The sequence below is a fragment of the Canis lupus genome, chromosome 24 (genome assembly GCF_003254725.2).
Source record: "Canis lupus dingo isolate Sandy chromosome 24, ASM325472v2, whole genome shotgun sequence".
Lineage (NCBI taxonomy): Eukaryota > Metazoa > Chordata > Mammalia > Carnivora > Canidae > Canis > Canis lupus.
Genome location: NC_064266.1, coordinates 17,380,909 through 17,393,871, shown reverse-complemented (window position 1 = coordinate 17,393,871; position 12,963 = coordinate 17,380,909). Strand labels below are relative to the sequence as shown.

The window sequence follows — 12,963 nt, the reverse complement described above, 5'->3', positions numbered from 1 at the left end:
GTATCTTGACCTGGATGGTGGTTGAATGGGTATATACATTCTTTTTTTAAAAAAAAATTGTATTTTTTTATTCATGAGAGACACACACAGAGAAGCAGAGACAGGCGGAAGGAGAAGCAGGCTCCCTGCAGGGAGCGCAGTGCAGGGACTCCATCCCAGGACCCCAGGATCACGATCTGAGCAAAGGCAGATGCTCAACCACTGAGCCACCCAGGTGTCCTGGGTATATACATTCTTAAAAATGCGTTGGGTTATATACTGAAGATTTATGCACTTTTCTGTGTGTATGTTATAACTCAATTTAAGAAGTTTAAAGAGTCTGAAGACACCCTTCCCCCCACCCTCCCATCCCAAAATACACAGTTGTGTTGACCCAGTGAATTTCCTCCTTGCAGCAGAGATGACACATCCTGAGACAGATAAAGGGAGGAAGGACCTACTTCTGTCCCTCTGGCTGCCTGGTGATAAGCACTGGCCTTACATTTACTGTTTACTAGCATGTCACCATTTATCAGACCCCTTGCCTGCGTCCCCTCATCTGGGCATCTGCAGCCATGTGAGGGAGGTGGGGATTATTTCACTGCAGAGGAGATGGAGGTTCCTAGAACTGTGTGGGACTGTTCAAAGCTACGCAGCTTGGAGAGGATGCCATCCGAGGGGGAGGGAGCTACCCTGGGAGGAAGGTGGGGACAGGTGCGGGAAACATGGCCATGGAGTTTGCCACAGCCTTCCAGTTGCTGCCTCCACAACAATCACATAATGTGGGGAGCATTTATGTTTGCACCTCTGAAACCAGATTTGAAGCAGATAAAAGCAAGGGCCATTCTGAAGCGAGACAGACTAGATGTACTGGGAACATAGGATGAGTTCCTTGCTGTGACTAAGTCTCTGAAGCAGCCTTGGCATTGGTGGACACTCATAGGACTCTATCATGGATGGCAAATGTGGCATGCACAGGCCAACACCCACATCAACACCTGTTATACAATTCCCTGCAGGGAGCCCAGTGCAGGGACTCCATCCCAGGACTCCAGGATCACGATCTGAGCAAAGGCAGATGCTCAACCACTGAGCCTATAGAAAAAGTCACCTATAGAAAGTCACTTGAAAAAAAAAAAAAGAAAGAAAGAAGAAAGAAAGAAAGTCACTTGAAAGGAAATATCTTTTCTGGCACAAGATTCTAGTAGGATGGTTGCGTGATGTCTTGTGCTATGGGCATCAGTGAATCCATGAGGAAGGAATTCAGTTGTGGTCTTGTGGAAGCCTCAGAAATGTTCTTCAAAGGGCCTGGGGTACTTGGCAGGTACTATGTCTTCCCACCTTTGCTGCTATGGGACAGGTTAACAGTTAGCTCCTATTTCGTGGGAGCTGCTTGGAATGTCTGTGCTGCCCACAGGCAAATGTAGGAGAGAAGCATTTCTGCTTTGAGTCACCCTGCATTTACTTGGGCCTGTTGAGATGAGCCCAAGAGTAACCTCAAGGTGCAGAGCGAGGTGGGTTGCTGGTTCAGGTCTAGAGAACTGCCTGCTTAAGTAATGGTTTGCCAAACATAATGGTAGAGTTACAAGAGGCTGTGTTTTCTCGTAATGACTGGCTGTGCTGTTTGTTGAGGCTACTCCTGATTTGTGTAGGGTAATCAAATCTCAACAGATGGGAGGGGTTGTGGTCCTAATAAGGTGGCATCCAGGGCATCTAAGCTCATGGTGGGCATCTAACGTAAGAAGCTAAGGGTTGATCACAGCCCTGCTTCATACTATTTAATTGGAGTTGTAGATACAAAAGTTGGTCTCGCCTCTCATGGTTCTGGTAGTGGTTGCTGAACACTGATTTTGCAGGCACTGATTTTCAAAACCTGGCTCTCTATTAGGGGATGCAAAATGTCAGGCATATTTTGTTTCAGCAAGCTCGGTATTTGAGCAATTTTGAGACAACTGCCCCCTGCCCCCGCCCAGGTTTCCCCTGTCAGCTCTCTCCCTTCATACTACTATGGACCCCCTGTGTCCTCACTGTCAACAGACAACAATGTCTCCTGCTTCATAGTCTCAACATAAGCCACTGGAGGCAACTTCCTTGCCAAATCTACAAAGAGTTAGTCTTCACACCCATCCTGATAGTGACCGCCCCCAATCCCCCTGACACAGAGGAAGTATGTGACTCTCCCTTGTGCATCCCATGTCCCAAAGTCAGGGGCCTTGCCTCATTCTTTCCTCTCCCTCTTCTCTCTACTCCATCCTTCCCATCCACATTTCAAGATGCCCTTGTCTTTCCTGTCACCCCCCTCCTCTTTCTGCCACCGTCTCTTGCCTTCCTTTCAGCCAAGCTTCTCGCTGGCATTTTCTACACTTGCTCTCTCTGCATTCTCACTATCCTTACCCTAGTGGTTATTGTTGAGGATCCTTAGGTTGCAGAGAGAGACACAGGCTCCGCGCTCACCAAGGTTAGGGGAGGTGGGGAGGATGGGCTTTGGACTCCGGGCTGTCCGGAAGCAACCAACTCGTGGTCCAAAACAATCCTCGGGCGCCATCTGCTGGCCATATGGGACTACAGCCCTCTTGCTGCAGGGAGAACGTGTGTGTACTGGTTTCTCTCCGGGGTTTTTTCTGAATTCAACAAAAACAACACCCCCAACAAATCATAGAAAGTATCTTTAATTTACTTGAATAAGTGAATAAAATAAGATTGTAACTTATTCTAGAGTATCACTGATTTTTGATTCTTAACAGTAAAAAGAAACCTTGTTAGGTCCAAGATAAGATTTTCTCTTTCTTTCCTCCCTCCCTTTCTCTATCAGGCTTTCAGTGTCTTCCTTTTGTATGCCAGCCTCAAAAAAAGATTTAATTGTACTTTAATAAATACATTCACTAAGTAAATAAATAGATAAGAAGTTTGAACTCTTTTGTTTCTCAAGCAAAAGTTGGATTTAGGATTTAAATTCTTTTAAATTTGTTGAGTTTGTTTTATGGTCTGGGATATGGTCTATCCTGGCACATAATCTATGGGGATTTGCAAATGATATGTATTCTGCTATTGTTGGGTGGAGTGTTCTATAGATGTTGATTAGATTATGTTGGTTGGTGGTGATATTGGTTTCTTCTTTATCTTTGCTAGTTCTAGCCGTTGAGAGAATAGTGTTGAAGTATCTAACTATAATTATGTATTTATTTATCCTTTCAGTTCTATCAGGTTTTTATGGTGACATCAATAGACTGTTTTAGACTTTTTAAAAAAAGATTTTATTTATTTGTTTATGATAGACACAGAGAAAGAGAGAGAGAGAGAGAGAGAGAGAGAGGCAGAGACACAGGCAGAGGGGGAAGCAGGCTCCATGCGGGAGCCCGATGTGGGACTAGATCCCGGGTCTCCAGGATCATGCCCTGAGCTGAAGGCGGCGCTAAACCGCTGAGCCACCCAGGGATCCCGAACAGTTTTAGACTTAAGAAAAAATAAATATATAGAGTCCCCTGCCTCCAACTATTTTCCCTGTTATAAGCATCTTACATTAATATCATGTTTGTTATGAACAACAATGAACCAATGATGGTGCGTTATTATTAACAAGAGTAATAAGCTATAGTTTATTCAAATTTCTTTAGTTTTTACCTAATGTCCTTTTTCTGTTCCAGAATTCCACCCAGGATGTGACATTACATTTAGTTGTCATATTTCCCTAGGCTCCTCTCGGTTGTGATATTTTCGCAGACTCATTTTTGACGATCTTATCAGTATTGAGGAGTGCAGTCAGGTATATTGTAGGATGCTCCTCTACTAGAATTTGTGTGATGTTTTTCTACATCACTAGACTGAGGTCATAGGTTTCAGGGAGGAAAACCACAGGAATCATGTACCATTCCATCTCATTGTATCAGTGGTATACATTATCAATATGACTTATAACTGTTGGTGTTGACCTTGCTCCCTTGACAGAGGTTGTGTTTGTCAGGTTTCTGCACTGTAAAGTGATTCTTTCCCCCCCTTCCATGCTCTCCTCTTTGGAAGGAAGTCCTTATGGGCAGCTACAAGTAAGGAGTTGTGCTCCTTTTCTTTAGAGTATCATCCTTAATCTATTTGGAATTCTTCTGCACAGGAGAATTCTTTCCTCTCTCCCTTAGCCCTTTATTAATTTATTCAATTATTTATATGTATCAAAACGGACTCATGGGTATTGATTTTACACTTTTGATTATCCGATACTACTTAATTTTGTTATTAAATTGTCCCAGCTTTGACCATTGGCTCTTTTAGTTGGCTCCTATGTCCCTTTGACATACCCTCATCAATGTTTGTGTGTGTGTGTGTGTGTGTGTGCATGCGCGCATGTGTATGTTTCTTTTTTTTAACTCAAGATTTAAAAAAAAATTAATTTATTCATGAGAGACAGAGAGAGAGTCAGAGATATAGGCTCAGGGAGAACCAGGCTCCCTGGAGGGAGCCTGATGTGGGTCTCGATCCCAGGACCCTGAGATCACAGCCTGAGCCAAAGGCAGATGCTCAACCACTGAGCCACCCAGGTGTCCCAGTGTGTTTCTTTTTTGAACACTTTTTTACTTTCTGGCACTACAAGATATTGCAGGCTCATCTCATATGTATCCTGCTCCAGTCATAGAAACAGCCACTTCTTTATGGAACCCTAGCTCTTTGGTGTTAGAAACCAAGATTTGGGCATTAGGTGTGCTTGTTGCTGTGGAGATGTCCCTTCTAGGCTCTCTCAGCAGACAGAGCTATGTGTCTACTAATCGTGTGTATGTAAATATCTATGAATATTTTTATATGTAACTATCTGTATCTATATTAAGTGTGTATTCTTACTGATATCTTTATCACCACATGGATCATTTTAGGCTTCTCTCATCCCCTTCACTCCTGAAGGGTATTTTTATTAGATGTAAAATTCTTTTTTTTTTTTTTTTAAAGATTTTATTTATTCTTTCATGAGAGAGACACAGAGTCAGACACATAGGCAGAGGGAGAAGCAGACTCTCTGCAGGGAGCCTGATGTGGTACCAGATCCCCGGACCTGGGATCACGCTCTGAGCCGAAGACAGATGCTCAACCACGGAGCCACTCAGGCATCCCTGGATGTTGAATTCTGATTGGCAGCTCTTTTATTTCAGCATTTAAATGCTGTGCTTTTCTTCTGGCCTCTGTGCAATCTGCTGTCTTCAGAATTGTGTTTCTCTCTTGTTCCTCTCAAGATTGTCTCTCAAGTTGTCAAAGCTTTCAGACCCAGCATCTGGGTAATTCCCTTTAATGAAGCTTTCTGGTGATTTTACTGTCTTATCTATGACTCCCTGCCCTTTCTAGTAAATTTCTGTCTTCTGAATTCCCAAAGCACTTTGGTTTGCTTCTTTACTGCCATCATTACACTTGTCTTGTTTGCTAATAATGTGACCATGTGTCTTCACAGAGATTGCATCTTTGTATCCCCATAGCATCCAAGTATTTAATAAGGATGCAAAAAAAGTTTATTAAGTGGATGAAAGTAACAATATAATTGGTGTAAGATCCTCAGGTTTTAAAAAATTAATTTAAAAATATTCTCCTAAAAGTAAAGGAACTTTACAGATAAAACTAGAGTTTCCTGTGATTGTTTTCTTAATTCTGACCACCCCTTAAGAATTTGGTGTTTGTAAAAAAAAAAAAAAAAAAAAAAAAAAAGAAGAAGAAGAAGAAGAAGAAGAAGAAGAAGAAGAAGAAGAAGAAGAAGAAGAAGAAGAATTTGGTGTTTGTCCTATCAAAATATATTCCTACAGGGGCTCCCTGGGTGGCTCAGTGGTTTAGCGCCTGCCTTTGGCCCAGGACGCGATCCTGGAGTCCTGGGATCGGGTCCCGCGTCGGGCTCCCGGCATGGAGCCTGCTTCTCCCTCTGCCTGTGTCTCTGCCTCTCTCTCTCTCTCTCTATGTCTATCATGAATAAATAAATAAAAATCTTAAAAAAAAACAAAATATATTTCTATATCCACAATATGTGAATGTAAATTATATAGTATTTTGTATGTATATATATTTTTAAATAAATGGAATTGCAATTGCCCTATACACATTCTCTTTTAATTTGCTTTTTGTTCATACAACAAAAGAACTCTCTGTGTAAATTATATGTCTCGTGTATTCCTTTTAACTGATAGATAGCAGTTCATTGTATGACCACACTTCATTTAAGTATCTACTTTGCCAAGGATGGACATTTTGTTGATTCTAATTGTTCATTATTTTTTTAAAAGATTTTATTTATTTATTCATAGAGACACACACACAGAAAGAGGCAGAGACACCGGCAGAGGGAGAAGCAGGCTCCATGCAGGGAGCCCGGCGTGGAACTCGATCCCACGTCTCCAGGATCACGCCCTGGGCTGCAGGCGGCGCTAAACCGCGGTGCCACCGGGGCTGCCCCCTAATTGTTCATTATTATAAACAATGCTATGATGAACATAGACAATGCCTCTGTGTGCACATGTGTAAAGGTCCCTGGATCATGGGGCATAGTATTTTCAGTTTTGGAAGATACTGCCAAATTATCCTGAAAGGAGATCTACCAAATTTACACTCCCACAAATAGGATATGAGAATACTTGTATCTATGCAATTTTGCCATCGTTCTGTGTAGTGAAAAAAAATTTTTTGTCACCAGGTATGTAAAACCAGGTGTCCCATTTTTGTTTTAATTGCATTTCCCAACTAGTGATATTTTTTCCTATGATTATTAGACATTTCAGGTCTTTTTTCCCCTGTGGGTTGTCTGTCCTAAACCTTAGCCCACATTTGTGGTATTGTTTTTTCTTAGTGATTTGTATGAGTTTAAAAAATTATATTAAGGATAATAGTCTTTTTGTCCATGATATGAATTGCAAATATTTCCTTCAGACAGCTGCATTGTTTATGAGGTCTTTTCACATGTAGAAGCTTTATGTTAAAAAATGAACAAATATTGATACTCTGTTTTGTCTTGTTTTTAGAGAGACAGAGTACAAGTGGGGAGGCAGTAGGGCAGAGGAACAGGCTTCATGCTCAGCACAGAACCTTATGCAGGGCTCGATCCCATGACCATGAGCTGAAACCAAGAGTTAGATGCTTAACCAACTGAGCCACCCAGATGCCCCATCAATTTTGTGCTTTTTATAACCTATTTAAGAATATCTATTTCTACCCCAACCCATAAAGCTAATATTCTATGTTTTTTTAAAATAATCCTTAAACTTTTATATATTTAGATCTTCAGTGGACTTGTGGTATGAGGTAGGGATCTGTATTTATGCTTATTTCTCATTGTCGGCAGGGATCTGGATTTATGCTTATTTCTCATTGTCGGCTGGTTATCCCAATATTACCTGTTGTGTGATCCACCCTTTCCCCACTCATTTGAAATGTTATCAAATAATTATTGCTGGGGAATAGAAGAGCTATTTGTTTTTGAATATTGGTTAATCCTTGACTAAATTATAAACTCTTTTATTAGTTTTAATTATTTATCAGTTACTTTTCTTGGGTTTTCTGGCTAGAAGATCATTTTATTTGCAAAGGTTGATAGTCCTGTTTCTTTACTGTCAACAATGTACCTGTTGTGTCTTTTTCTCTTTTCTTATTGCATTAGTATAGCTACTGGTACAGTGTTGAGTAAAGGAGTGATAGGAGGATCATAGCCTTGTTTCTGACTTTCATGGATGGGAATGCTTCTGAAGTTCCTAATAAGTATGCTGTTTGCTTTTGGTTTCTGGTGGGTACCGTTTATCAGGTTAAAGAAATTCCCTTATACATTAAGTTCATAACTGTTTTATTATGAATGAATATTGAATTTTATCAAATGCCTTTTCTGTATCTATTGAGATTATCATAGGGCTTTTCTCCTTTTATCTGTTAATGTGTTAATTACATTAATATTTCTAATATTTTCTTTGTGTTTTGGGGACAGTCTTTGTTGTATTCGTCAGCTTAAGCTAAATTCTGCTCTGGTAACAAACAATCCCTAAATTTTAGGGAATTACAATAGAAATTTATTTACTGCTCATGCCATATGAGCACAAAGGATTAATTTCATGTCTTCTTAATTCTAGGACCCACGTTGATGGAGCATCTCATGGTAGATGGAAAAGAGAGATACTGGAACATCTTAACATTTCTACTCAGGAGTGGCATATGTTACTTCTATTCACATTTCATTGGTCAAAGCCAGTCAGTGGCTGAGCTTGATGTCAGTGAATAGATGTATAATCCTCCTGCAGAAAAGTACCCAGCGAGTTGGGGCAACAAATGTTTTCATAATTATAATACAATCTATCATACAAGTCATGGCATATTATTATTTTAATATGTTGCTGGATTTAATGTGCAAATATTTATTTAGGCTTTTGTATCTATGTTCATGAGTGACCTAAGATTTTTTGTCTTGGGCTTTCCAGGGCTTTTTTTCTTCCCCTCTTAGGCTTTTAAGATAATTTGGGTGGATTTACATCTTTTTACTGTGTATATTGGGAAAGTATGTATAGAATGTTAATTATCTGTTTCCTGGAGACTTAAAGAACTTGCTTACAAAACTGGTTGGACTTGGTTATTTTGGAAGTAGAACTTTGATGTTTTAATTTCTTTTATGGTTAACTTTGTTAACATTTCCTACTTCTGGGGGGGAGATGCAATTTTGGCAATTTATATTTTCTTAGGAAATTGGCATTTCCGTGATGGTTTAAACATTTACTGCTTCAAAATGGTCCACAGTATTCTGTGTGAAATTAGTCATACCCTCCTTTTGTTTCAGGTATATTCTTTTTCATTGTGTTTATGGTGACTGGGCTTTTTCAAAGCATACTGTTTTATTTTTTTATTTTTTTCAAAGGGTACTGTTTTAAAAGAAGAGTTCGTTCATGCTTGGAAATATCTGCCTCTTGCCTTGATGCCTGAATGATACCCTACTTAGCTTAGAAAACCAGTTTCTCTTTATAACTCTCTCTGCTCTTCAAAGCACATGTGCAATAGGGTATCATTTGCTTCTCACAGAAAAATGTGAGCTGTCTTTTCCTTGACAGACAAGGAAACCTAGAGCTTGGGATGATGGGGTCCTTGTTCAAGGCCGGAGGAGTGGGTGTTCCAGTCTGGACCAGTGTTTGTTCTAGCTTAAGGTAAGGACTAGATTGGTGCTGCCACTTGTAAATGATGACAAAAGTGACCTTGGTTCTTCGCTTCTCCCTATGACCCCTTGCTTTGCCACATGACCTTGTATCTCCTCCCACTAAAGAGATTGAATTGTGTTTCTCTCAGATTCACATATTGATGTCTTAACCCAGCTACTTGTGATACATTGGAAGATTATTCAGCAAATATTCAATCACTTTCCTTTCCCTCTGGGAGCAGTTTATTTTCTTGCCCCAGTCACTTTAGGCTGACTTGTTTTGCTCAATGGAATGTGAACAGACATGATGTGATATGAGCAGATGTTTTAAATATGCTCACACAGTTGGGTTTCACTTCTCATGTACTTGCCATTTGTCATGAGAAGAACATGCCCCCAATAGCTGATGTTTTCAGGAGAATGTGGAGGAAAGGGGAATAGTTCCAAACCTGTAACCAAATCTAGGACCTACAGACAGGCACATAAGCAAAGAGAACAAATGCTTGCTCCTGTAACCTGTGAATTTAGGGGTGGCTGGTTTTGCAACATTATGGCAATAGCTGACTGATACACCTCTCTTTGGGGAAGTCGCTCAGCCCAAGAGGGATATTTCTAGGCACTGGTGTTAGAACGAGCAATAGGCCCATAGATGGGGAAGCCACCCAGGGTCCAAGGTGGCTCATTCTCACAAAGGGGCCTGGTAGGAATGGACCAAGGGGATTCAGTTCCCTTGGAGGATGCATTATATGGCTTGACTCTGGCTAAAATTGCTGGAGGAGACAGAAGCCAGTGGACATTCTTTTAGTTCTATTCTAACAGACTGAGGAAAGCTCTTCTACCCCCAACTGCCCTCAACTAGTTCTCAGCTAATGAGGAAGAACTGTGTTCTAAAAATTTCAGAGTTGCTGGCTACTCTTCTTCCATCAAATGGAACATCTGAGAAACTATCCCGTCCTATTCTGCTCTCAGGTCTCTTCTGATCCCAGATCCATAAGCCTGAACAATCCATTGAGCAGGAAATCTGTGCTGAAGGCAGAAAGTTCCTGCAGGGAGTCAGGAGGATGGGGCATCATTACTATGTCCTCAGCTGCTCCCAAAGCAGTCCTTGGACAGTGGAGCAGTGACTGGAGGTTAGACAGTTGGGCAGACCCTTCTTCGGGTTACAGGTGGGAAGCTGGGAGGTATGCAGTGAAGAGGGTAGAGCCTTTTCTTACCAATTCCTGGTCAGTGGTGCCTCAGTTGCAGAGGACAAAGCTATGGCAAGGACCTCTGAGCCTCTTTCTGAGCTGAACTTCCTCAGCTCTGGAGTCCCCACTGTTTCCAAATGGTTGGCTGATATCCTTACTTTTCAGACCTGTTTTGAATTTCTATCCGCTTTTTAGGTCTTTCTTGTTTTTTTTTTTTTTTTTTTTTTTTTTTTAGATCTTTCTTGGTTTTAAGGGGAGAGGCCTTATAGAGAGTTTGATAGGATGTCATTTTAAGTCAGGAGTGTCTGTCCCTGATTAAAAAGATCTTTCCCCCACCACTGGTGTGTATGAGTTTCAGTAGTAAAGCTAGGAGAAAATTTGTATATGGACAACTACAGATTTTGTGTATGGAGATAGTGCTGGGGTTGGAAATGTGGATTTGAGATGTGGACATTCCTATGGATGGCAACACAGAAAGAGAGAGAACCTGAGAATAGAACTTTAGGAAATGCTTAAATATGGGGGGAGACAGAAGAAGAGCAGGAAAAAGAAAACCTTTCCTGAGTTGTTAGGGGCTTCTAACAAGGCAGGCAGGTCTAGCTGGAACTCTGGGAATGCTGAGTGTGGGGCTGGCATGTGGAAATGCCATCTGCAAAATCTCTAGGCTCTACCTCTTCTTATCACTCATCTCCATCCCTGTGGCCAGTGGCCCAAATACCACCATCTCTTGCCAGGACTGTTGCAGTTATCTCTCTCTAACTGGCCTCCTGCTTCTGCTCTAGTCCCTCTTTCTCTGTATCAGTCCAACACAACAGCCAGAGTGACCCTGTTCACCTCAAGACCAATCCTATCTCTACTTTTGTCAAGCCTGCCTAAGCAACCCCCCACCCCCACCCAACCCGGCTCACCTTGACCCACCTGGAAAGCCAGAGTCCTACTGTGATTTACAGTGCCCTGTATGCTTGGGCCCTTGTCACCTACTGCTTCTGGCACCTTGAGTGCCTACTCCCCTCCTCTGCTAATCCTTGAACATACCAAGTCTCCTCCTAAATTGAGACTTTTGCACCTGCTGCTTCCTCTGCCTGGAATGCTCTTTCCCAGGATCTGCATAGCTCACTCCTTTACTATCTCAGGCCTTTCTCATACATCACCTTCTACCTGAGGACCTTCCTGGGTACTTGATCTAAAAGTGCAATCTGCCCCATCCCCAACACTTCTGTTCCCTTTCCCTGTTATATTTCTTTGCTTGTCACCATCTACTGTATATTTTGTTTATTGTTGTTTGTTACCCATCCTTCCTTTCTGAAATGAGGATGCTGTGGATGCAGAGATTTTTTTCTTTTGTACACTGATGCCTTTTCATTTACCGGGTACATAACTAGATACTCAGTAACTATTATCAAATACATGCAGTGACCATTGTCTGGCCATTTGTTATTGGCTGGTAAGTGCTAGCTGGTGGAAAGGCATCAGAAGTCCTCACCTGTGCAGTTCACACCTGGGGTTGGGGGAACACCAGCTGCCTAATTAAGAGGTCCAGTCATTTGATGCTTGTAGGTTTGCCCTAGGATGACCATAAGATGTTCCCCAAGAGGTGAGACATAAAAGCTCTCAAGAATGGTTTCTGAAGGTTCCAGTCTGAAATGGGTCCATGATGGATGAGACTGGAGACAGGTAAAGGGAACTTACAGGCACAGAGAAAGACTGAAGGCTGGGATTGAAGCATGAGTCATTTGTATGGGCAGATGTACCATGGAAACAGAGGCAGGATGTACAAGGAGGTGAATATGTGAACTGGGGATGGAGCCCTATGGCTGATGCACTAAATCAACAACTCTTCCTATCAACTTCCCTGCTCAGCCTCTGAACTTACTAAGGGACTTTCAGACCACAGTTTGGATTTCCATCAAGTTTGTTTGTCACCATGAGAACATTGGTATGTATATATATAGTTAGGCTGTACTTCCCATGAAAAATTAGCACATTGGTGTTGGGCTTATGAACTTCACATCCTAGTGACTTAGACTGTCAGTTTTTATGTGACTGGTAACTCTGGAATCCTGATCAGATCCATTTTCTAGACCTATAATATCAAGGACCAACACCTTGGCTGGGGGTGAGTTCACTGAGCAAATAATAGCCCCTTGAGCCTCTCGAGACACAGCCAGTGCTGATATTTCCTGGTATCCCCCTTTCCTTTTCACAGGTCTCTTTCAAAATCTTATACATTTGGTCAGTCTGGGAAGATGTCCTCAGGGCTGAGGGCTTCCAGAAAAACCCCTTTGTGTCAGGTTCCTAGCTAGAATGGGGACTCTTCGTTCTGCTGTTGCAGATTAGATAACTGGATGCAGGCTTGAAATGTGTTGACTGGCATAGGTAGTAGGCACCGCGAGCTGTCCCTTCCATGTCCATCCTTTTTGCTTCTTCCTGTTGCCAGAATCCTGCTTTTGTTCAGGATTGCTGTGTGCCCAGTGACAGGCAGTGATCCTCATTGCCCTAAAGCAGTGGTTGGCAAATTTTTCCTGTAAAGGGCAAGACAGTAAGATTTTGGTTTTGGGAGCCAAGAGGAAACCTCCATATAATTTTCTTATTGTGACATATTCTTTTGACTTCCTGCCCCCCACCCTGCCCCAACCATTTAAAAATGTAAAACTCATTCTTAGTTTGTGGGCTGTGCAA

General features: G+C 41.8%; 1 protein-coding gene across 2 annotated transcripts in view; it reads right to left on the bottom strand.

Annotated features, from left to right (window-relative positions):
* Nucleotides 1-3,207: 3,207 nt before the first annotated feature.
* ADRA1D (adrenoceptor alpha 1D) overlaps nt 3,208-12,963 on the bottom strand; it is a 32,915-nt gene continuing 23,159 nt past the window's right edge. For both annotated transcript variants that reach the window (XR_007405436.1, XR_007405437.1), the window contains exon 3: nt 3,208-12,806. The gene's annotated coding sequence lies outside the window, so the exon portion shown is untranslated. The remainder of the gene's footprint in view (nt 12,807-12,963) is intronic.